The 24,419-nt window shown below is 43.7% G+C and overlaps 1 protein-coding gene across 1 annotated transcript in view; it reads right to left on the bottom strand.

The window, feature by feature from the left end:
* Positions 1 to 23,192, bottom strand: part of ANXA4 (annexin A4) — a 75,011-nt gene extending 51,819 nt beyond the window's left edge. Inside the window, exon 1 of the mRNA XM_080814841.1 lies at positions 22,749 to 23,192. The gene's annotated coding sequence lies outside the window, so the exon portion shown is untranslated. The remainder of the gene's footprint in view (positions 1 to 22,748) is intronic.
* Positions 23,193 to 24,419: the final 1,227 nt, after the last annotated feature.

Here is a 24,419-nt window from a genome sequence, read left to right as displayed (position 1 = left end):
CCCATTTCCAACCCACTTGACCCTGCCCTAGTTCTGCCATCCTGCCTTTCCAGTGCAAGAATAATGCAACCCAGCTCTGTGATAACGTCTTCTGAAGCAGACACACGGTCAGACTAGTGCCGTCCCCAGGGAGAGACACAAGGATCCCATCCAGGCACATTCTGTGCCCATCTTCCCCACCCACCAGCATCCTGTGCTGAGTATGGTGGGAGTAGGACATGGGGGGTCATAGCTGATCCAACCGTAATACAAAAGTGCCCAAAAGTGCAGCCTGCTTCAGAGACTGACTGATGCCCCAGGGGCAGTCTGAATCGAGTATCAAAGGGGGTTAGAAATAATTCCCCCCCTCTGGTTATATGTATCTTAATGCCAGCAATATTAAGACTATCCAGTGTAGGGGCACCTGGGTGGCTCAGTGGGTTAAGCCTCTGCCTTCAGTTCAGGTCATGATCCCAGGGTTCTGGGATCGAGCCCCACATCGGACTCTCTGGTCAGCAGGGAGCCTGCCTCCCCCCACCCTCTGCCTGCCTCTCTGCCTACTTGTGATCTCTCTCTCTGTCAAATAAATTTTAAAAATCTTAAAACAAAACAAAACAAAACTATCCAGTGTATACCGTTAGGGGGAGAAAGAAGAAATGCCAAAAATAGCTCGTCTGGCTTATGCTATGAACCAAGAACCTTATGGGCTTTCATTCAAAGGGTTTGGCACAGCTGTGACATGTTTTCTCAAGCCCTAGATGACCATTGCTTATGTTCTGTGCTATGGCAGTGACCGCCTAGACTTAAAAGTATTCTTTTGATCTTCCAGAGTTGTTTTTCTCGGATTTCAGATCAAAACGTCCAGCAAAGCACAGGTGAGACAGCAATTCCAAGGTTGAGATGTAAGTGCCCCAAGAAAGCAGGAGTAGAAATGTGGGGGGTGGGGACACTTGTCTCCAGAAGGAACTCATTTCTGCCAGTGTAGGACTGTCAGGGTAGAGAGGATTTCAGGGAATGCCCAGCCCACCCCTTCATGTTGCAGATGGAATGCCCATCTATAGGGAAGTGGTGGGTCTGCCCTCTGGGTCATGTGCATGGTAATAATGTGTTGGGTTCCCTTGTCTGACCTGAGGTACAGCAGATGCCGGCATCGTGGGCACATAGGCTCCCACTGGGATGGGAGAATCCACACCATTTTTCTGACGAGAATCACGAACAGGAAGGTCCAAGCCTGACTGTGGTGCAGCTAACCTCATGGTCTAGTGGCTCATTTCACATGATGGCGGGAATTCCTCCCTTAGAGACCATGTCATCCTTCCTCCATAACCACATGGCCAGAGACTGGAGCCCAACCACTTGGGTTTAGAACTCTCCGACACACACTTGTAGCTATATGACTGGGGACAAGTTATTCTTTCTCTGTACTTCAGTATCCTCATTGGTAACATGGAATTAATAACAACAGCTACTTTATGGGGTTGTTGCAAAGATTAAACCAGTTATTGCATCATATGAAGTACTTAGAAGAGGGCACACATTATGTACTCAACAAACGCTCACTATTCTTTTTATTACTATTCTCTCCAGGTAACCTTCGTCTGCCACATCTACATATTCTAGCATTACCTGTTCAGTGAGCTGTTCAGGGTGTGGGTTACCAACTCTACTTGTACTAAAAACATCTGTGGAGTAGAGTTCAGGCTTTCACATCTACCAACATGTCAGACTGGATTTCCCATATGGTTCTTTTGGCCACCAAGTCTGTGTGGGTCTGTACTCTGACAATATCATTGTCCTCACACTACTAGGTATTTACCCCAAAGATACAGATGCAGTGATCCAAAGGGGCACCTGCATCCCAATGTTTATAGCCGCAATGCCCACAACAGCCAAACTATGGAGAGAGCCCAGATGTCCATCAATGGATGGATGGATAAAGAAGATGTGGTATGTATCTCCAATGGAACATGACTCAGCCATCAAAAAGAATGAAATCTGATCATGTGCAACAATGTGGAGGGAACTAGAGGGTATGACACTAAGCAAAATAAGTCAATCAGTGAAAGACAATTATCGTATGATCTCGCTCATATGCGGAATTTAAGAAACAAAACAGAGGATCATAGGGGAAGAGAGGAAAAAATAAAAGACAAAATCAGGGAGGGTGACAAATAAGAGACTCTTAATCATAGGAAACAAACTGAGGGTTGCTGGAGGGGCAGTGGTTGGAGCAATGGGGTAACTGGATGATGGCCATTAAGGGCGGCACATGATATAATGAGCACTGGGTGTTACATAAGACTGATGAGTCACTGAACTCTACCTCTGAAACTAATAATACACTATATGTTAGTTAATTAATTTTTTTAAAAAGATTTGTTTATTTATTTGACAGAGAGAGAGAGAGATAGCAAGAGGAGGAACACAAGCTGGGGAGAGGGAGAGGGAGAAGCAGGCTTCCTGCTGAGCAGGGAGCCTGATGCGGGGTTAGATCCCAGGACCCTGGGATCATGACCTGAGCTGAAGGCAGATGCTTAAGGACTGAGCCACCCAGGTGCCCCATAGTTAACTGAATCTAAATTAGTTAATTAAAAAAAGATCATTGTCCTCACAGCTGCCTGAATGCTAAGACAGCACCTTCCCGGGACTCTGCTCACAGGATTTCCAACCTGGGCTCCCACTTTCCAGGGTTTGGAGGTGGTGATGAGGCAGAGAGGATACTAACTATAGAGGAGTGTGAGAGAGGGAATTTTGGGTGGTGACAGAAATGTTCCGTATCTTGATTCTTGATTGGGGGAGTAGTACCGACTTATATGCATTCGTCAAAACTTATTCAACTCGCGTCACACCCATTAGGATGGCTCCTATACGCACACACACAGAAAATAAAAGGTGTCAGGGAAGATGTGGAGAAAGTGGAACACCTGAGTACTGCTGGTAAGAATGTAAAATGGTACAGCCACTATGAAAATCAGTACGGCAGTTCCTCAAAAAAATTAAAAATTGAATAATTATTATATGATCCAGCAATGCCACTTCTGGGTATATATATATTCTAGGATACACATATATTCTTTCAAAAGAACTGAAAGCCAGGACTTGGGGAGATATTTGTACACCCACATTCACAACAGTATTAGTCACAAGAGCCAAAAGGTGGAACCATGGACAACCCATGTGTCGATAGACAGATGGATAGATAAACAGGATCTGGTACGTACATACATAAAATGGAATATTATTCAGCCTTAGAGAGTAGGGAATGTTGACATGTGCTACAACGTAGATGAACCTTAAGGACACTGCGCTAAGTGAAAAAGTCACAAATACTGTACAATTCCACTCAGAGAAGTCAAAATCAGGAGACAGGAAGTGGAATGGCAGGGCCAGGGCATGGGAGAAGGGAGGAAGAAGAAGTTCTAGTTTAGTAGGTACAGAGCTTCAGTTTTACAAAATGGAGAGAGTTCTGGGATTAGATGGTACTGATGGTTGCACAACACTGTCAATGTGCTTGAGGCCACTCAACTATACACTAAAAAATGGTTAAGATGGTAAATTTTATCCTAGGTGTATTTCAGCACAATGTTTTAAAATGTTTTTTTTTTAAAACATGAACTCCTTAAAAAAAAAACAAAAACTCACCAAACTAACCACGTAAGATCTGTGCATTTTATTGTATGTAAATTATACCTCAATAAAATAATACACATCTATATAGCTTAAGAGGTCAAGGTCTCAGCTTTGTAGGTTGATAGTGGCCTCTTAGGGGAAACACATTATTATCCTCATTGAGCAATATCTACTTTTTTTTTTGCCTTATTTATTTATTTTTTTAATTTTTAAATTTTTTTAAAGAATTTTTTAAAGGATTTTATTTATTTATTTGACAGACAGAGATCACAAGTAAGCAGAGAGGCAGGCAGAGAGAGAGGGAGGAAGCAGGCTCCCTGCTGAGCAGAGAGCCCCATGCGGGGTTCAATCCCAGGACCCTGGGATCATGACCTGAGTCAAAGGCAGAGGCTTTAACCCACTGAGCCACCCAAGCACCCCAATTTTTTTACTTTTTATTAACATATAATGTATTATTAGCCCCAGGGGTACAGGTCTGTGAACTGCCAGGTTTACACACTTCACAGCACTCACCATAACACATACCTCCCCAATGTCCATAACCCAGTCACCCTCTCCCTACCCCCTTCCCTCAGCAACCCTCAGTTTGTTTTGTGAGATTAAGAGTCTCGAGCAATATCTACTTTTAAGGCAAAACCCAACTCAGTGAATCCAAAATTCCATATAGCTTTTGCACAGCATCATGGGTAAAATCACTTCTCCTCAGTCTAACAATGATTTAAAGAGAAAATCTGTCTCTCGTGGTTAGGCTTTGCCACAGGTTACATCATGTTTACTGACCCATTTTTGGAGTTATTTTAGAATCAGAGCCCCTCAAGGAAATGTGAAAGGTCACTTTATTCCATGTTCCTTCTTCAAAAGTAAGTAAACTATTCCAGACACATGAGAATCTAATGCAGAAACTCCAAGTAACTGATAACAAGCTACTGCACTGACCTCTAATTCTAGCTTGTTCCAGAACCATGTTTTCACATGCCCGTCTACACTTAGGTCCCCTCAGCCTCTTCTTATGAATCACAAAGTACAGACTGCCATGTCCCAAGACCCAGATTCCAAGGTCTTGACATCTTCTCTTGTGTCCACAAGCCCGAGTCTTAGGGATAAGGCAAGAGAAGCACCTCACTGGAAAAAAGAACCCTGACTCTAGCAGCTAGTTTTTCTCTTCTACACCTTCCCAGAGAAAGGAAAATGTACTCCATCTTTCTTTACAAAATCCTTGTGATGCAGGAAGGGAACAGACAGCCTGGATCTGAGTGAGAAACTGGAGCACAGGAAGGAAGGGATCTCCCACGAGTCGGTGAGAAACCAAACATGCGGCCGGGCCCCCTGTTGTCCAGCTAGTTTTATTTACTTACTTGTAGGTAGAAAAACAGGTATTATGCAGCCCACGCCTTTCCTTATCAACATCACCACTTCTTCTTCTTTTATTTTGTAAGGTTTATTTATTTATTTGAGAGACAGAAAAAGAGAGAGAGAGCCTGTGTGCAAACCTGCGCATGTGGGGATGGAGTGGGGGAGGGGCAGAGACCGAGAGGTCAAGCAGACTCCCAGCTGAGCGTGGAGCCGGACACAGCCCCATCCCAGGCCCCTGAGATCAGGACCTGACTGGAAATCAAGAGCCGGCTGCTTAACGGACTGAGCCACCCAGGCGCCCCTCGACACCACCACTTCCGTTTGCCCAGGAAGGGAGAAAACAAACTCTCTTCCCAGATGAACAGGAAAAGCAGCTGAGTTTTCCTTCCTAGATTTACACGGGCTCAACCTTGGAGATCTGGAAGTGAGGAGAAAATAAACACTGGTCTCTGAAATGTCACATTTTCTCCTGCCACCTCCCATGCCCAGCAAATATGTGAGTTCTAGCTGTGTGGGCATCTCCCACTCCCCCTGGAGTAGCCACTCCCTCAGTGGGCCAAGGCCGGGTTCTAGTTCCAAATCTTGCCAGCATTCAAGCTGACTCTGGCAGAACACAAAAACAGAACCGTTAAAATTCTACCACAGTGGATTTCTGGTTCACATAGGGAACTTGCTGTTTCTGACGCAGCCTCTCTCAATTTTTCATGAAAAACCTGATGTAGGCATGGGGAGGCACAAAAAGGAACTCATGACAAAACCGAAGGCTAGTACTGACATGAGATTATATCAGCAGCTGAGAGGAACTGAAACTACTTTAAGACAGATGGAGAGTGAAAGTGTGTGTGTGCACACGGGCAGGACAGTGGGGAGATGGGTGATACCTCCCTATCACCTCTGTCTGTTAAGGGGATCCACCCAGAAAACCTCATCCCAGTCCACCCATATGAGCTGAGGAGCTGTGAGGTGGATCCATTATTAGCCCTACTCACCCCCAAACCAGCAGAGAGGTGTTGGGAAGGACACCGTGGTGGCAGAAAGGATGCAGGAAAAGGTGACCAATGAGAAGAACCTTGGCAGAAATGCATGCTGGGAAGTATATTTTAGGTCTTTACATTTTATATATTATATATAAACTATAACTATATATTATTATTAAATTATTATTATATTAATCAATGTTAATATATTAATTTATTATTAACAAACATTAATCGTTACTTAATATTATAATTAGCATTACATATTAATACTATATATTACTATAATAAATATTATATAATTCTATAAAATTATAACATGTTTATAATTTAGAATTATAATAAATACATATTACATCTATATAGTTCAGAGAACCAGCACTGGGGGCAGGAAAAGATGCCACCTCAGAGAAGCAGAGAAGAACAAAGAGAAAATGAGCCAGAAACTGGGAACTGGACCAGGCACCGTACCAACAACTTTGGCACCTGATGCCAACACAAAAAGGTACCCCAGGTGGGGGCCTCCTGTCTTTTGAAAGTCACAGCTTCTACACCTGCCCTGTACAATGCCGTAGCCACGAGGCCACGTGTGGTTACCAAGCAACTGAAATTCAGCCAGTGCCACTGAGAAACTAAATTTTAAATTTTGTTTGATTTTAATTAAATTTAAATTTTAAAATTGATGCAGTATAAACCATCTTTCCATAGCATACAACTTTTATGTTTTGGTCAGGCTGTCTTTCACTTTAACCCCCTTGCACGGAGTACACACATCAGGCATGCTACATCTTTTCTAGTGTTACACCTAATCTCGCCACCCATCTAGTTGGTGTCAACAGATATGCTCACTCTGAATATTTTTCTTTGCACTGATGTAATTTTTTTCACGTGCTTATTTCAATGTTTTATAGACAGCACCAGTTATAGTGCTATTTATGTAAATTATAATTTATAATTAAATTTACATTCTTCTAGGGACACCTGGGTGGCTCAGTCAGTTGGGCATCTGCCTTCGGCTCAGGTCATGATCCCAGGGTCCTGGACTGAGCCCTGTAGCAGGCTCCCTGCTCCATGGGGAGTCTGTATCTCCCTCTCCCTCTGCCTGCCGCTCTCCTTGCTTGTGTGCTCTCTCTCTCTCTGTGAAATAAATAAATAAAATCTTATAAAAAGATTTAAATTCTTCTTACTTCAATTATAACAAATTATTTTTTAGTTAAAAACAGTAAGTATGGGAGTGTGTGCTCTTTGGCACCTCTCCAGCCAGCAGCCTACCCGACACCCTCTCCTGTGTCCCCAGGTCTGCCCCTTCTCTTCCTTTTCCTCCAACTCAGGTGGAACAGCTGCCAAGGTACAGAGTTTTGTGAAAGCCCTTATGGAGAAGACCATCATTCTCCAGGTTGAAACCTCAACTACAATAGAAAATGTAAAGGCCAAGATCAAGGATAAGGAAGGGATTCCTCCTGATCACCAGAGACTGACCTTCACAGGCAAGTAACTGGAATGTACTCTGTCTGACTACAACATCCTTTTTTTTTTTTTTAAAGATTTTATTTATTTATTTGACAGAGAGACAGCGAGAGCTAAAGGACAAGTAGGGGTTAGAGGGTGAGGGAGAAGCAGGCTCCCCACTGAGCAGGGAGCCCCATGTGGGGCTCGATCCCAAGACCCTGGGATCATGACCTGAGCTGAAGGTTTAACGACTGAGCCACCCAGGCACCCCTGACTACAACATTCTGAAACTGTGTTGAGACTTCCTGGTAGTGCTAGAAACAGAAGAAATCTTACACCACTCCCAAGAAGGATAAGCGTAAGAGGAAGAAGGTTAAGCTGGCTGTCTTGAAATACTGTAAGGCGGAGAAGAATGGCAAAATCGTTGTGTTCCTCAGGAGCGCCCTTTGGATGAATATGGCGCTGAAGTGTTTATGGCTAGCTACTTTGACAGACATTATTGTGGCAAATGTCTGACCTATTGCTTCAACAAACCTGAAGACAAGTAACTGTATGTGGGTTAATAAAAAACATGAACTAATGACGACAAAAAAAAAAAAAGTATAGACACATTTTAAAATTTAAAACCAGGGGCGCCTGGGTGGCTCAGTGGGTTAAAGCCTCTGCCTTTGGCTCAGGTCATGATCCCAGGGTCCTGGGATCGAGCCCCGCATCAGGTTCTCTGCTCAGCGGGGAGCCTGCTTCCCTCTGTCTCTGCCTGCCTCTCTGCCTGCTTGTGATCTTTGTCTGTCAAATAAATAAATAAAATCTTTAAAAAAAAATAAAATAAAATTTAAAACCAAGGCATGTGAGGGAGGTAGAATTGAGTGGAGAGGCAGAGGCATGATAAGCTGCACAGTTAAAAAAAAAAAAGGAGACTGAACTGGCAGAAAGAGAGACAGAGAAAGAGAGCATAAGCAGGGAGAGCAGCAGGCAGGAGGAGAGGGAGAAGTGGGCTCCCTGCACAGGGAGGTAGGGGGGGTTGATCCCAGAACCCTGGGATCATGACGTGAGCTAAACGCAGACACTTAACCCACTGGGCCACCCAGGCTCCCCAACAAAAGCAGCTTTAAAAGTGTAATGCTTTTCAGGAAACAATGTCCAATGGAATAAAGACAGTCTCTTCAACAAATGGTGTTGGGAAAATTGGACAGCCACATGCAGAAAAGTGAAACTGGACCATTTCCTTACACCACACATGAAAATAGACTCAAAATGGATGAAGGACCTCAATGTGAGAAAGGAACCCATCAAAATCCTTGAGAGCACAGGCAGAAACCTCTTCCACCTCAGCCTCCGCAACGTCTTCCTAGGAACATCGCCAAAGGCAAGGGAAGCAAGGGCAAAAATGAACTATTGGGACTTCATCAAGATCAAAAGCTTTTGCACAGCAAAAGAAACAGTTAACAAAACCAAAAGACAACTGACAGAATGGAAGAAGGTATTTGCAAATGACCTATCAGATAACGGGCTAGTATCCAAAATCTATAAAGAACTTATCAAACTCAACACCCAAAGAACAAATAATCCAATCAAGAAATGGGCAGAGGACATGAACAGACATTTCTGCAAAGAAGACATCCAGATGGCCAACAGACACGTGAAAAAGTGCTCCACATCACTCGGCATCAGGGAAATACAAATAAAAACCACAATGAGATACCACCTCACACCAGCCAGAATGGCTAAAATGAACAAGTCAGGAAATGACAGATGCTGGCGAGGATGCAGAGAAAGGGGAACCCTCCTACACTGCTGGTGGGAATGCAAGCTGGTGCAACCACTCTGGAAAACAGCATGAGGTTCCTCCAGAAGTTGAAAATAGAGCTACCCTACGACCCAGCAATCGCACTACTGGGTATTTACCCTAAAGATACAAATGTAGTGATCCGAAGGGGCACGTACACCCGAATGTTTATAGCAGCAATGTCCACAATAGCCAAACTATGAAAAGAACCTAGATGTCCATCAACAGATGAATGGATAAAGAAGAGATAGTATATATATACAATGGAATACTATGCAGCCATCAAAAGAAATGAAATCTTGCCATTTGCAAGGGCATAGATGGAACTAGAGGGTATTATGCTTAGAGAAATAAGTCAATCAGGAGAAAGACAACTATCATATGATCTCCCTGATATGATGAAGTAGAGATGCACAGTGGGGGGTTTGGGGGGTAGGAAAAGAATAAGTGAAACAAGATAGGATCAGGAGGGAGACAAACCATAAGAGACCCTTAATCTCACAAAACAAACTGAGGGTGGCCGGGGGGAGAGAGGTAGGGAGAGGGTGGTTAGATTATGGATGTTGGGGATGGTACGTACTATGGTGAGTGCTGTGAAGTATGTAAACCTGGCGATGCACAGACCTGTACCCCTGGGGCTAATAATACATTATATGTTAATAAAAAAAAAGTGTTACGCTTTTAGTTTCAAAGTCAAATCATGGATTCTAAAAGAGATGAGCCATTTTTTCCAATGTGGATGCAAATATTAAAAGGAAAATTATTTTTTGGCATTCCATTCAGATACTAGAAAACTTCTAAATATGTTTAAAATGATTTGGGTATATGAATCTACATGAAAATTAAATTATGTGAAATTAAATACAGACCAAATATTTCTGATGGAAATTTAGCATTCAGATTCAGATGTTCTGTCAGTATATAATATTCACACCAGACTGTTAGGACTTAGTATGAAAAGAAGACTGTAAAACATCCCAATATTTTTTTCTATTGACTAGACTTTGAAATGATAATACTTTAGATCTACTGGGTAAAATGTAAAATAATCTATATTATTAAATCTCATTTCACCCGTCTCTTTTAACTTTTTACAATGTGACTACTAGATAATTCAGACTTACATTTGTGCCTTGCTCTGTCCTTCTACTGCATACCACTGCTCTAGACACACTTGGCCTTGTTTAATAATAATGATTACAGCTATTGCTGAATCCTTATTGTACTATGTGTCAGATACTGTTCTAAACACTTCACGTGAACGACCAGATGATTACTTTTAAATCCCACAAAAAAAAAAAAAAAAAAAAAACTTGCTCATCTTCTTAGTGCTTTCATTTCCCCATGTGTTAAAAAAAAAAAGAAAGAAAAACACAAAATGTGGCCTAGGACAAAATGCTATAGAGAAGAAGAGAAAAGGAATTAGGCCTCAGAATATTTAAAGGGATGGCCTATTCCTGGAAATAATCCACGTAATTGCTCAAAAGAAAGTTCAGGGAACTAAGGGGCACCCTCACTATTTGGCAAAATAACACTTACCTAAATTGGTGGGAGGGGCCCCTGGGTGGCTCACTCAGTTAATGGTCTGCCTTAGGCTCAGGTCATGATTTCAGGGTCCTGGGATGGAGCCCTGGGTCAAGGTCCCTACTCAGTGGGGAGTCTGCTTGTCCTTCTCCCTCTGTCCCTTCCTGTGCTGGTGCTCCCTCTCTCCTAAATAGATAAATAAATAAAATCTTTAAAAAGTAATTAGTTAATAGGAAGGGGGAAATGACTAGTGTAATAACATCAAGAAATCCTTTGAGACTAATAAGTTTGGCTTAAATATTTTGTACTCAGCATATCAGGCCCAGGTTAATTTTCTATGATCCATCCTTCCCCTCCCTTTATTTAATCAAGAGGCAATGGGGCGCCTGGGTGGCTCAGTGGGTTCAGCCTCTGCCTTGTCTCGGGTCATGATCTCAGGGTCCTGGGATCGAGTCCTGCATCGGGCTCTCTGCTCAGCGGAGAGCCTGCTTCCTCCTCTCTCTCTCTGCCTGCCTCTCTGCCTACTTGTGATCTCTGTCTGTCAAATAAATAAATAAAATCTTAAAAAAAAAAAAAAAGAAAAAAAGAGGCAAGACATTTTAGATTTGTAAAACATACATATGTATTTAAGAGGGCTCACCAACTCATATCTAAATATCTTTCTTTTCACTATTGTTTGGTTTCAACTGAATTGTTTTTGTGGGGTTTTTTGTTTTCATAAAAAATAGAATCCTCCATCCAGGAATCCTTCTAAAAGAAATGGAGACTATCTGCAGAGATCATAAAAAATTTACTATTACCACCTTGGGAAATATCACAGGAAGGATAAAACAGAAAACACTGGCTAGCTTTTTAAAAATAACCTTTATTTCTGAATAGTAAAGATAATAAATGTACATGACAGAAAATTTATCTGGTTTATTTATTATAATTTTATTTCTGTTTTAGCAACAGAATATAGCAACAGAAAGTTTAAATCTGGTAAATTTAAATTAGATGAGAATTTAATATAACTTATATAGTAAAATGTATTATTTGGTTTATTGATTGTACTTTTATTTCTGTTTTAGCAACCTCAGGATTTTATGGTGGGTAACAATATAAGGCAGTTAGTGGTACTTTTACCTGTAACTGTTAACCTCTCCTGCCCTCCAGCTGTTATTAAATTGCCTGGGTGAGCTGATAAACTTGTTTCATAAACCCACCAGAATACAGATAGAAGTAAAATTTTCCATTGCAATGCTGAAAATTATGGACCTTTCCACTGCCAATGAATGGAAAAGATTAACTTTCAGAAAACTGTAGAGACTGTGAGGCCTTAAGCAATCCCCTATTTCCCTTTCCTTTTATTTTGTAAATTATTTAATCAACTTTAAGCACTGAGAAGGACATTTTAAAACAATGTAAACTTACCATCTATTATTATTTCTATTTGTGCCAATATTGTATTAATTGTATTATACATAATCACAATTACAACTGTGATTAATTGTAATCACAGTATGTATATGATATCGTGTTCTACTCTTTCCTCTTAATTTTTCATACTGCACACAATCACCATATGGGTCACTGTACTAAAATTATACTCTTCCATTATATTGATATCTTGTAATTTATTCAATGTCCCCACTATTGGTTGTTCAGGTTTTAAAACCATGGCTACAATCTTTATATTTAGCTTTGCAAGATATTTTATTCTTCTTTTTGACGTATTTCTTGTGATATCTGATACTTATGAATATTTCCAGTTGTCCTCCAAATTTACAAGGACATCCAAACCCCCACTAGCCATAAGCTTGCTTGCTTTATTTCTTTATAACGTAACATTTGAGTACAATACTAAATCTTATTATTGATTTAACTTGCTTTTTTAAATCAGTAGTAGGAACACTGACTCCTTTTTTTCGACTCCTTTTCTTCTTTGTGTATTATCTGTTTCTATTTTAGATAATTTTTCACCTATTTTTAGCATCTTGGTGCTTTACTAAAATTTACAGAAATTTTCCTATGTTATAAAATTTAATATTTTATGTCTAAAATTAGGTATTTTCCCAATTTAATACTATCCTTTTAACTCAAGAAAGCCAAAATTTGGAAGAAAAAGTTTCAATCATATCTGGCCATCTTTTCCTTTGTATTCCTCCCTCTTATTATTTAAATAGTTGGAAGGTTTCTTTTTTGGTGAAATATTGGTAACTGTTGAGCTGGGTGATGAATAAACACAGAGGTCCATTTTACTATTCTCTCACTTGGGTGTATGTTGGGAAATATCCGTAATAAAAACTTTTTTTTTTTTTTAAATATTTTATTTATTTATTTGACAGAGAAAGAGAGATCACAAGCAGGCAGAGAGGCAGGCAGAGAGAGAGGGGAGGAAGCAGGCTCCCCCCTGAGCAGAGAGCCTGACGTGGGGCTCGATCCCAGGACGCTGGGATCATGACCTGAGCCAAAGGCAGACGCTTAACCCACTGAGCCACCCAGGTCCCCTAATAATCACTTCTAATAGGCTGATAGGAGGACGCTCCAGCAAACTACTGGGAGACAGAATAGTAAAGAAAGCAAGATTTTTTTCAAATTTTGATAAAATAAACATAACAAAGTTTACCATTTTAACCAGTTTTAAGTGTATAATTCAGTGGTATTTTTCTTTCTTTCTTTTTTTTTTTAAAGAGGAGAAACACTTTTTTTTTTTTTTAAGATTTTATTTATTTGACAGAGATCACAAGTAGGCAGAGAGGCAGGCAGCGAGAGGAGGAAGTGAGAGGAGGATGCAGGCTCCCCGATGAGCAGAGAGCCTGATGCAGGGCTTGATCCCAGGACCCTGGGATCATGACCTGAGCCGAAGGCAGAGGCTTAACCCACTGAGCCAGCCAGGTGACCCTCAGTGGTATTTTTCTTAAAGATTTATTTATTTATTGAAGAGAGAGAGCATGAGTGGGAGGGTTGGAGACAGAGGGAGAAAAGCAGACTCCCTGTTAAGCAGGGAGTCCAATGTAGGGCTTGATCCCATGACCCCGAGACCCCGAGACCATGACCAGAACTGAAACAAAAAGCTGGACATTCAACTCACTAAGCTACCCAGGTGCCCCAATTCAGTGGTATTAATTACATTCACCATGTCATGCAACCATCCCCACTATCCATTTCCAGAACTCTTCCATCATCCCAAACAGAAACTCTGTACCCATTCAATAATAACTCCCCATTTCTCCCTTACTTCAGTCCCTGCTAACCATTATTCTACTTCTTGTCTCTGAATCTGGTTAGTAGATATGTCATATGTGGAACCGTATCATATTTCAACTTGTGTGTCTCAGTAATTTTACAACCATGACTGGCCCGGAGGGAGGGAGTGTGGCTGTCACTCCACCCTCTCAGCTCCAAGGAATAACCCTTCCACAGATTCACCAAAGCACAGAAAACACAGGGAATCCAGTCTCCTCCTCTGGGAGGCCCCAGGGCAGCTCTAATAGGGAGCTCAAGAGAACCTGGAAAGAGTAGAATATGCCAAGGACACAATTACGTTTATCTTTTCAATAAACAGCAGACCAGTATTTCAACCTAAAAGAAGTTCATACAACTCAGTGTTTATGAAGGTGTGGTTTCCAGACAACGTCATTAGAAACTGGGAACTTGTTAAAAGTGCACAGTCTTGGGCCCAACACCACACCTACAAAACTCTGAGGGTAGGGTCCGGCAATTTGGTTTGTAAGAAGCCCACCAGGTGATTTTTGTTGTTGTTGTTGTTTTTAAGATTTTATTTATTTATTTGACAGACAGAGATCACAAGTAGGCAGAGAGGCAGGGGGAAGCAGGCTCCCCGCTGAGCAGAGAGCCTGATGCGGGGCTTGATCCCAGGACCCTGAGACCATGACCTGAGCAGGTCAGAGGCTTAACCCACCAAGCCACCTAGGCGCCCTGCCCACCAGGTGATTCTGATGCGTTCTCAAATTTGAGAACTACTGCTCTACAGTAATGATTCTAGATTCTAACTACTGATGCTCAAAAAGGTTCTCAGAACGCTCCATGGTCATTCCTAAGTGTAGATTCCCATTCCTGATCATACATCAAGTGAGTATAAGGGAATGCAGGTAAAAAACAGGAAAAATTATATTAATGGGAAGAGTCATAATTAACACTTTTTAAAATATTTGTATAAATATGAGTCAGGAAATGTGTTTGTCAAAGATTATTTAAATAGAGTTCTTGAAACCATTCACTGCAAACGTGCATTTCTCCTGGCAAACCTGACCTGTTATTTTATGATATCTGTGAAACTCTGAATTCAATTCTCTTCCCACATGCTAGCAGAGGCTGTAATGGAGATCATTCCATGCTGGACAGAGCAGGCTGGGAATCCAGAACATAAGCGAAATTCCAGTCTCTGCTCTGCCCTCCAGATTTAACCCCACCTAACACAGCTACTCTATTCTGACATAACAGTGACATAGTAGTGACTATTGTGCAGGATTTCTGAGAGGATCACTAATAATGTCAATCACCATCATACCTTCCTTTCTCATTAAGAGAACTTTCACTGAGTTTTTGTGGTTTGGAAAACCAGGAACATAAGACTCATCCCAGGAAGAAATGACTGGTCCAAGGCAACCCCATTCCAATGGCAACAAATGGTTTTCAAGTGGCCAAGTGACCCACTTCAGGCCAAGGAGAAATAAGAACAAGCCTACCAAGAGGCTTCAGAGAAAGACTTCTTCCAGATTAAAAAGACAGAGATTAGGCTTCCTTCTTTCTTCTGGCCTTGGATGATATCAGGACACCGTGTCTGGAGCTATGCTTCAAAAGGATCCTAATTATAATATAGACTGTAAGACACCTAACATGATACCTAGGAAAAGTTCTCAAATTTTAGTGTGCAGCAAAAGCACCCGAGGAGTGTTTAGACATACAGATTTTAGGGATGCTGTACTCAAGAACTTGAATCAGTAAATCTCGGATAGGGCCCAAAGACCTTATTGAATCCATTTTCAATAAGCACCCCAGGTGATCCCCCTCACATCCTGTTCTGGGCCCTGGTTCTCACACAGGTGGTCCCTGCATGAGACCCCAGCTCCAAAACTGCAGCTCACCAGGTGTACAGACCTACTCATAGTTCTTCCTTAAATATTGATTTTGCCTCATCAGGTACCAGGCATTGTGACAGAAACAAAGATGGAGGAAACAGTATCTTGCTATCAAGGAGCTCTGTAAGCTAGTAAGACAAACAGCCGATCCAAAGACAAAGCAGCAGGTGCTAACTATTGTCAAGAGTTGCATGGTGGGAGACGAGAGACTGAGCCCATCTCCCCACCCCGCCCCATCCCTAGTCAAATGTTCTCGTTTGACTTAGGCTTCCAATGACAGATTGCAAGAGTGAAAGGGTTTGCTGGCAGGGAGAGGAACAGTAAAAATGAAGCTTCAGCTATGATTTGGAAAACAGTTTGTTTGGAGTGGGGCTGGAGCCTTAGACCTGGAAGAGAGTGGTAGGAGACAAAATTCTGGAAAGGTGATTTTCACAAATGGGTCATTTTGTGACAGGTTGAGCTTGGACACTGGACTCAATTTTCCAGGCCATGGGAAATCATACATTCATTCAGCACACACAGTGCCACACACCCTCTGTGCTAGGCCAGGGGATGGGGGCTGTGTAGTTCCTGCCCTCAGAGGAGCTGAGAGCTGAGGGGGCGACCCAGGCTGAATATCAGACACAGTAAGGTGTGAACATTCCTGTGATGGGAGAATCACAGGGAAAGAGGAGTATCCATACTGGAGAGGCCCCTCACTCAGATTAAGTCAAATGGGGAAGGAGACTGTGTCCACACCGAACCTTGAAGGGTTGGCCACGTGTAGGACAGGGAAATAGGGAGTCTTGTTTCTCCAAGGCTCAGTCTCTGCCTTGATTTCCTTCCTGGCACCCAGCACTTCTATTTTATTAAAACAAAACATGCGTTAGAGAAATGCGCTAAGCAGCAGAACAGATGCAAAGGAAAATGAGGATTTATTATATGGGACAGTAGTTCTGACTGTGGACCCTCCAGGACCTGTCCCCCAAGACTGGTTGGTCCTGCCCCCCACAGGCCTACAGAATGACCTTAATTTCTGAGGGCCCTCCCACTCTCCCATCTGGAACTAGCCCTGCTCTCATCAACAGGCCATACTTCCAGTGGATAACAGCCTTCCTTTGTCATCCCTGTGCCTGTACATAAATCTCTCCTCTCCCACCTCCAAGAAGCCTTCTCTGACCGCCCATGACAGAGTTAGGCACACCTCTATTGTTCTGCGGTCTGTGCAAAGTGCACCAAATCATTTATCATACAGTCCTATGAGTTTTGAATTATCGATCTGCTTGTTTACCTCCCTAAAGAGAGGGTCTGTGTTTTACCTTCGAATCTCTAGGGCCTGTCACATTATATGATAGATGGGTGGCCCTGTATTCGTTGGGCAGGAGCTGCTGACATCCTGCCTTGTACCTGAAGCCTCTTCCCCAAAGGGCTGGGCTGTCTCCCCTGCCTTTAAATGCTGCCCCAAGTCTTGCTACCACCTGGCTTGGCCCCCCGGAATCAAGAGCAGCACATTGTCTTGGTTCATATCTGCTACACTCCTCACTCACTTACCACATGGGACCCCCTGGATATTTAGAATGACCCAGGTCAGCATCAAGTTCATCTCAGACAAGTGGTACGGACACAGGTTTCTACCTCTCCCCCGCTGAAAGAGTCCAGCCCCACAGCCGGCTTAAACTCCCAGCCCTGCCTTTTCAGGCCGATTCCCCATTATTTTTTTTTCTTTTTTAAGATTTTATTTATTTCTTTATTTGACGAGAGATACAGCGAGAGAGGGAACACAAGCAGGGGGAGTGGAAGACGGAGAAGCAGGCTTCCCGCTGAGCAGGGAGCCCGGCACAGGGCTCAATCCCAGGACCCTGGGATCATGACCTGAGCCAAGGCAGATGCTTAACTGACTGAGACACCCAGGGGCCCGCCGATTCCCCGTTCTTACTGCACTATGTAGGACAACAGGGTGGTAGAGCACAGAAAGTTGAACCAGACTGCCAAACTCAAATCCTAACTCTACCATTTGCATGTAGCATGTGACCTCCAGCAAATTACTGAACCCGTTTGTGCCTCAGTTTCCTCACTTACTCAATGGGGATGATAATGGGAGCACCCATGTATTATGGATGAAAATTTAGTAAATAACATGCCAGTTGTTTGGCACAGGGCCAGGCTCCTAGGAAACACCAGCGAACATTAGCTATTCACATTTATGACATGGACCCTCCAACAGGAAGAAGCAGGGGCCTCACCGACTAAGACATAGTCTACCTCTGAAGCCAAGGCCAGGACCCTCAGTGCCCAAGATCTGATAGCACCGCTTGGACTTTGACCAAGGGTCTTGCCCTAACAAGTCTATCTAGTCTACAGGCTGGGACTTATCCCATCTACTCCTGTCTCTGCTTCTGTAGCTAAAAAAACATACGGAACTGATCAGACCAAGTAAATTCAGGGCTTTCTCCACCAGGCAGTTCAAAGCACCTTACATTCTTTTTGGAACTAGCTGGAGTATAGCCAAATGAAAAATCAGCCCAATTGAAATGTATGAGAAACGAGCAATTGCTAGTATAGCTCACTGGAGACCGAAGCATCATTGCGTATTGGCTCTTTGCATACAAATAAGAAAATATATGATCATGTATTAATTTTGAGGTTGGAAAATCTGATAATATATATTTATTTTCCATTTCTACTTCATTCTCCCTCTTCAAATGGGTAGGTGATATCTGTAACTCTATGTTTTAAAAATTGATAATATGTGAATATGATTTAAAAAATTCAAATAATACAAAATGGTATAAAGTGATAAATCTGGATGAACTTTGCCCCCCCCACCTTGTTTTGGCAACCACTGTGATAAGTTTCCTGTGCACACTATCAGAAATATTTAATGCATTAACAAGCATATAGATGATAGTCTCCATCATTCTTACCAAAAAAGTAATAGCATACTATGCAATCTTATATTTTACTTTTTAAAAAAAAAATTTTATTTATTTGACAGAGAGAAATCACAAGTAGGCAGAGAAGCAGGCAGAGAAAGAGGGGGAAACAGGCTCCCTGCTGGGCAGAGAGCCTGATGCGGGGCTCGATCCCAGGATCCTGAGATCACGACCTAAGCCGAAGACAGAGGCTTAACCCACTGAGCCACCCAGGAGCCCCTATATTTTACTTTTTTTAAAAAAGTGTTTTTAAAAGATTCTTTGATATCATCCAAATCTGTTCCTGTCAACCTGCATCACTTTTTAACAGCTGCACAATACTGCACTGAATGGATGTTCCATAATTTAACCACCCCTTGTTGATAGATATTTAGTTTGTTTCCAATCTGTTGCTATAAACAATGCTGCAATATATATATATATCCTTGTACACTGGCCTCTACACACATATCCAAGTATATCTTTATGATAAATTCAGAATTCAAATTGCTAGAACAAAGGCAAATCCATTCTAAAATTTTGACAAACAACCAAATTTCAGGGCAATTCCATCTATGTACCTGCTAGGTACCATGACTGGGTTTGGACAGGTGTCCACCCCCTTGAAATTACATGAATAATGTCAAATATGTGTTTCTTTTTCTCAAGAGACAATCCATAGCTTTACTGAGATTCTCAAAAGGGTATGTAACTAACAAGGATGAGAAGTACTGAGTCAAATGGATTCTTGTATAGCATCCAAAAGCATTGACAGCAGAAGTTGAAGCAAGGTAGGACCCAGAAAAGACCTTCCTAAATGCTCCCTGGAGAGAAGCGAGAGGGAGGATGCCAGGGACTGATTATACCAGCGGGGTTGTATCTAGTAAGGATCTCCTACAGGGGAGATGACTCAAGTACACATAAATCAGGAGAACTTGTTCCCATTCACAAACCAGCCCTTCTATGTTAGTTTCTGGTAATAATCTAATGTTACCTCTGATAGGGGGGCAGCACAGGGGGGATGAGAGCCTTAACCCAGAGAAATGAATCCACAGGGCAGGAAGGTCTTTCTACTGGACCTGACAAAAGGCCCCTCTTGGGACCTGCAGCTCTGTCGTAAGTCGGGCCATTCATACTGTAGGCCTTAAAGGATTAATGATGGGGAGGGGGGGGAGGTTTGCTGAAGGTGTTTTCTAGAGCAAATTATAGTCTGGCCTATAGCTGCAATTTATCCCTCCAGCTGATTGCGGTTCATTCTGCTAAGAACATTTCCTCGGTTTCTTTGTCTAGCAATCTGGACCAAGAAGCAATATGGCAATTTACTGACCTCAAACATCTTGAACCTTTAAAAAAAATTCTTCAAAGGTGATGGTTTAGGTTCCTGTAGCAAAAGCTCTTAGTCCAGTGCAGACACAACTGAATACTAACAAACTACTCCCAATAAAACAAGCAACAGGCCTTACAAATCCTAAATTCCTAGGTACATTATTCTTAATATAGTAATCCATCTCAGGGTCAATTAAGTTTTAAAATTAAACAAAGCCTCTTTGGTTTAAACCCTCTATTTGGTCTAGGGGTGTCAAACATTGTAAAACTATAGGGGGAATTTCATGTGATAGGGCATAATAAAAAGCTGTCCTTGAGAATGGGGACAATGTCAGCTTTTACCATATTATTTACAGCATAACGACAGGCCTAAGTTCCTTGAAGTCCCATGTTTTCGTTAATACTTTACTCAATTTATCAAGCATGCATATATTCATATAAGTCTTTCTAAAGCTTAGTTTCTCAAAGCAAGGTCCAAGAAACATCTGAATCACAATCATCCAGGGAAACTATTAAATATGCATTTTCCTGGGCCCAATTCTGTCACATTGGATGAGAATCAGGGGTAAGTGGCATTAAGAATATGCATGTTGTCGAGCTTCCTGAGGAATTCTGATGCACCCTGAAGTGATGAAGCTATGACTTTAGAGGTCATCTTAGTTTAACCTTCCACCCTTAACAGCCCCATCCAAAAGGGGCTACAATGCCCCTGCCTAAACACCTCTTGCTGAGAAAGCTCTCCATCTCCAAGTTCACCCAGCCTAGGGGTTTCAAAAGCCACACTCTTACGTCCAGCAGAATGCACCATCCAACCCAGCTCTGCCCAACACCACAAGGAGTAAGTTTATTCTCTGGTCCACATGCCAAGTCCCTCAAGAATTGAGGGCCATTAATTTGTGTCCCCTCACCCACCTCATCTGTAAAACAAGGTTAGGAACCCTACCTCAAGTTGAAATAACAATTAAATGAGGAACCAAGGATGACTGTTACTCAAAGTCCCTCCAGGTAGGACATGGTGGCACCCACTGAACGGCCTCCATAGTAGCCCTAATTTTAGTGAGAGCAAACCCTCAAGGGCTAGGTTTGGGCCAAATCACAGCTCCCAAATATTTTAAGTTTCTTGTTTTATAATAAAACGTATAAATTCTGAATTCTACTCCAAAATATATCTGGTTGTTTTTATCTCAAAGATCGAGGTAAGAGTGACTCCCCACCCCCCCGCAACCCCAGGCCCTTGGTTTATTCTGAAGCTTCAGTTATTCCCTGGCAGTGCCTGGCACTCATTATTGAAGAAGACTGGGCTTCCCTGACAAGCAGAAGATCAGGATGGGGAAAACAAGTGACTGGATAAACATAAAGAAATGGGCCAAATGCCATAAGTATGAGGATGACCAGGGAGCTCATTCTTCAGATGCTGAGAACTGGTGTGATTTGACTTGACTGTGCATGTTACTCTCTAACTTGCTTTCAGAGAAAAATGATCCCTAGCCAAATATTAAAATATTTAGGAGGGAAATTCCTATATGCCCTTGATCTAATAGTCATGTGCCTCTGTGTGTGTGTGTGTGTGTATGTGTTTCCCCCAAAACAACAGAAATCTGGCCTGAGCTGAATCTAAGGGATCTGGCCTTGACCAGATAGGGCTGACTCTGGGAAGGAAGCCCGTTTTGGGTGGCTGTGATTACCCATCTCATTCCTGCTCCCTTCTCTCCTGCTTCCCCCTCCACCTGTGTCTTCTGAGAATTCCCTGGTATGGAAAGGGCTAGGGTTTGGCAATCAGAAGTGTTACCTGCAAAGTAAGGAGGAGGTGGGATGGGTAATTTGGAGGGGGTGACCCTATCCACTCTTTCCACTGCCAGCTGGAGAAAGCAGAGGCCCACGTGTCATGGAAGGTGTGGGTTACTCAGTGCTGCTCACAAACGCGCATCCCCGCGGAGAGCACTTACAGGGGGCCAGATTGCTGAAAAGCAAAAGCCTCTTTGGCCCCAAAGTCTCCTGCTAGTCAAAGCCAAGACAAAAAAGAGTGAGACGGCCCCTGGCAGACTCAAGTCATAGATCTCGTAAGAATAACTATTCCCGGAGCGCCTGGGTGGCTCAGTGGATTAAGCCTCTGCCTGCGGCTCAGGTCATGATCTCGGGGTCCTGGGATCGAGCCCCGCACGGGCTCTCTGCTCAGCACGGAGCCTGCTTCCTCCTCTCTCTCTGACTGCCTCTCTGCCTACTTGCGATCTCTCTCTCTCTCTGTCAAATAAATAAATAAAATCTTTAAAAAAAAAAAAAAAGAGTAACAGATTCCCATGCGCCAGCCAGACATTCTGCTGAGGGCATTAGATACATGAGGAGGGAAAGGGTAAGAAACTAGGAAAACCGCGAGGAGAAAAGAAAGTAGTAAAAAGAAAACGGGTAGTAGACTGAGGCCACTGCAAGGAGTACTAACTCAGTCATTTCTTGTTAATGCCTGAAGCCAGCACAGTTCTTGGCACATGAACTCAATAAATAACCGCTGTGGTCTCCGACCCGTCTCCATTCTGAGCTGTATAAACTGCTCCTTCTGGACGGTGCAGGGGGACACCCGCCTGCCCCGGCCGCCGGCGCCCGCTCCACCCTTTGGCCGCCCAAGCCCCGCCCGCAGGCCGGCGGCGGGCACCCCCTCCTGGGCGCGGCACAGGGCTGTCCCCCCGAGGGTGCTGCGACCCCTTCCCCGACCCCTTCCCCGAGCCCAGGACCCCCGGCCTGGGTCCCCCCTTACCGCTCGAGCCGAGATGGGGCTGCGCTCGTCCCCCGCGGCCGCTCAGATCACACCCTAGAGGGGCCGGGCAGCGGGTCTTATCCCGGGCAGACCCGCCCCACTTCGGGGTGGAGACTGAGTCCGAGTTCCTGGTTGTCCCTCTGCACACGGGACCGGAAAATCCTTCGGGTGGGGTGGGGACAAAGCGCACCTGGGGCTCAGGCCCGGTACCGCAGCGCCTGGCGCCCAGCTGGGGACCAGCCTTGCCCCCAAGCCTGGGGCTGCGCCCCGGGCACATGCCCGCGCCCCACCGGGGACCGGACCCGCCGTCCAGGCTCTGCGGTCTCGTCGCCCTCCCGGATAGCACCGCCCAGCCCCGCGCCTCCCTCGGCAGACTCCGAGCACTTGGACTCTCCGGGTCTGCGGCTCCCAGGCGCCGCAACACTCTTGGAGGTGCGAGTATGTGCCCTGCGGCCGCGGAGGCCGGAGTCCCGCTGCGAATCACAGCTTCCTCCCGGGGAAACTGCACTTTCTCTCGCCCCGTTTGGGCCAGAGCAGTAGGGAGTGAAATCACCAAGGCAACTTGTTTCTCTCCTGCACATTAAAACAAATACCCATCAAAAGGCCCCAGCAACCTCCCCATCTCCCTTGAGGAAATGGAGTTCCCTTTCTTTTGGAAGGAGACCTTCGGGAATAGGAGTGCAGAGCAGCTCCTTCTCTCCTTCCCAGTAAATAACCAGGGTTTGGAACTGGTCGGTAGCCCCCAGGTTCGGCCCGGGAGCCGGGCTCAGGCCGTGTAGACCAGTTGTATGCGTTCGTTTCTGCCTCCCTGAGTGACGCTGGCCTCTTGAAGGCACCTACTAAGCCTAGGTCGTCCTGGCACACACGCCTAGTATTGGTGTCAGCACATAGTAGGTGCTTGGTGCTTACAGAATGAATCCTTTGAGCCTACTGCAAATTCGGATGTTATTTAACAGAGGGTGGGTAGCTTGGGGGAGTGTGTTTGCTATCCAATAGAACAAAATCCAAGTGGCGACTGCACCCTTAAAGTCAGAGAGGTAACGTTAAATCAGGACGATTTAGCAAAAGGAGGAGGTTTGACATAGTCTTTTAAGAACATGGATTTTAAAATCAGAGTGGTTTAGATTCTAGACCTCGTTCTGCCCCTTTTCTCTGCTTTGATAACTTAAAGTTTCTAGCTTCAGTTTATGAACTAATCTAGAGGAAACAAAATCAGGATGAAAAAGAATGAAACAGGATCATTCATTTCCTCAGAGTAATTAGAGAGACTACTACATTCCTTAAAAAGTAACAGGGGCGCCTGGGTGGCTCAGTTGGTTGGGCGTCTGCCTTTGGCTCAGGTCATGATCTCAGGATCCTGGGATCAGCCCCACATGGGGCTCTCTGCTGAGCAGGAAGCCTGCTTCCCACCCACCCCCCGCCTATTTGTGATCTCTCTCTCTGTGTCAAATAAATAAATAAAATCTTTAAAAAAAAAAAGTAACAGTTAGGCTACTCTAAAAATAAATAAAAGGTTTGAGAATGGAGCTGAGGCTCTCTGCCAAGATCACCTTTGCCAGGCAGGTACACCTAGCTCACAATTGCCCTTTTCTCCTATAAATGCCTTCACATGGGGTTGAGGAGCCACAGTCCAAAGCTAACTTTCTGGGTACAAAAGGTCAGAAGTAAATT

This window comes from Martes martes, assembly GCF_963455335.1.
Source record: "Martes martes genome assembly, chromosome: 9".
Taxonomy (NCBI): Eukaryota; Metazoa; Chordata; class Mammalia; order Carnivora; family Mustelidae; genus Martes; species Martes martes.
The sequence above is the reverse complement of the archived record's forward strand: the minus strand, read 5'-3'. Positions and strand labels throughout refer to the sequence as shown.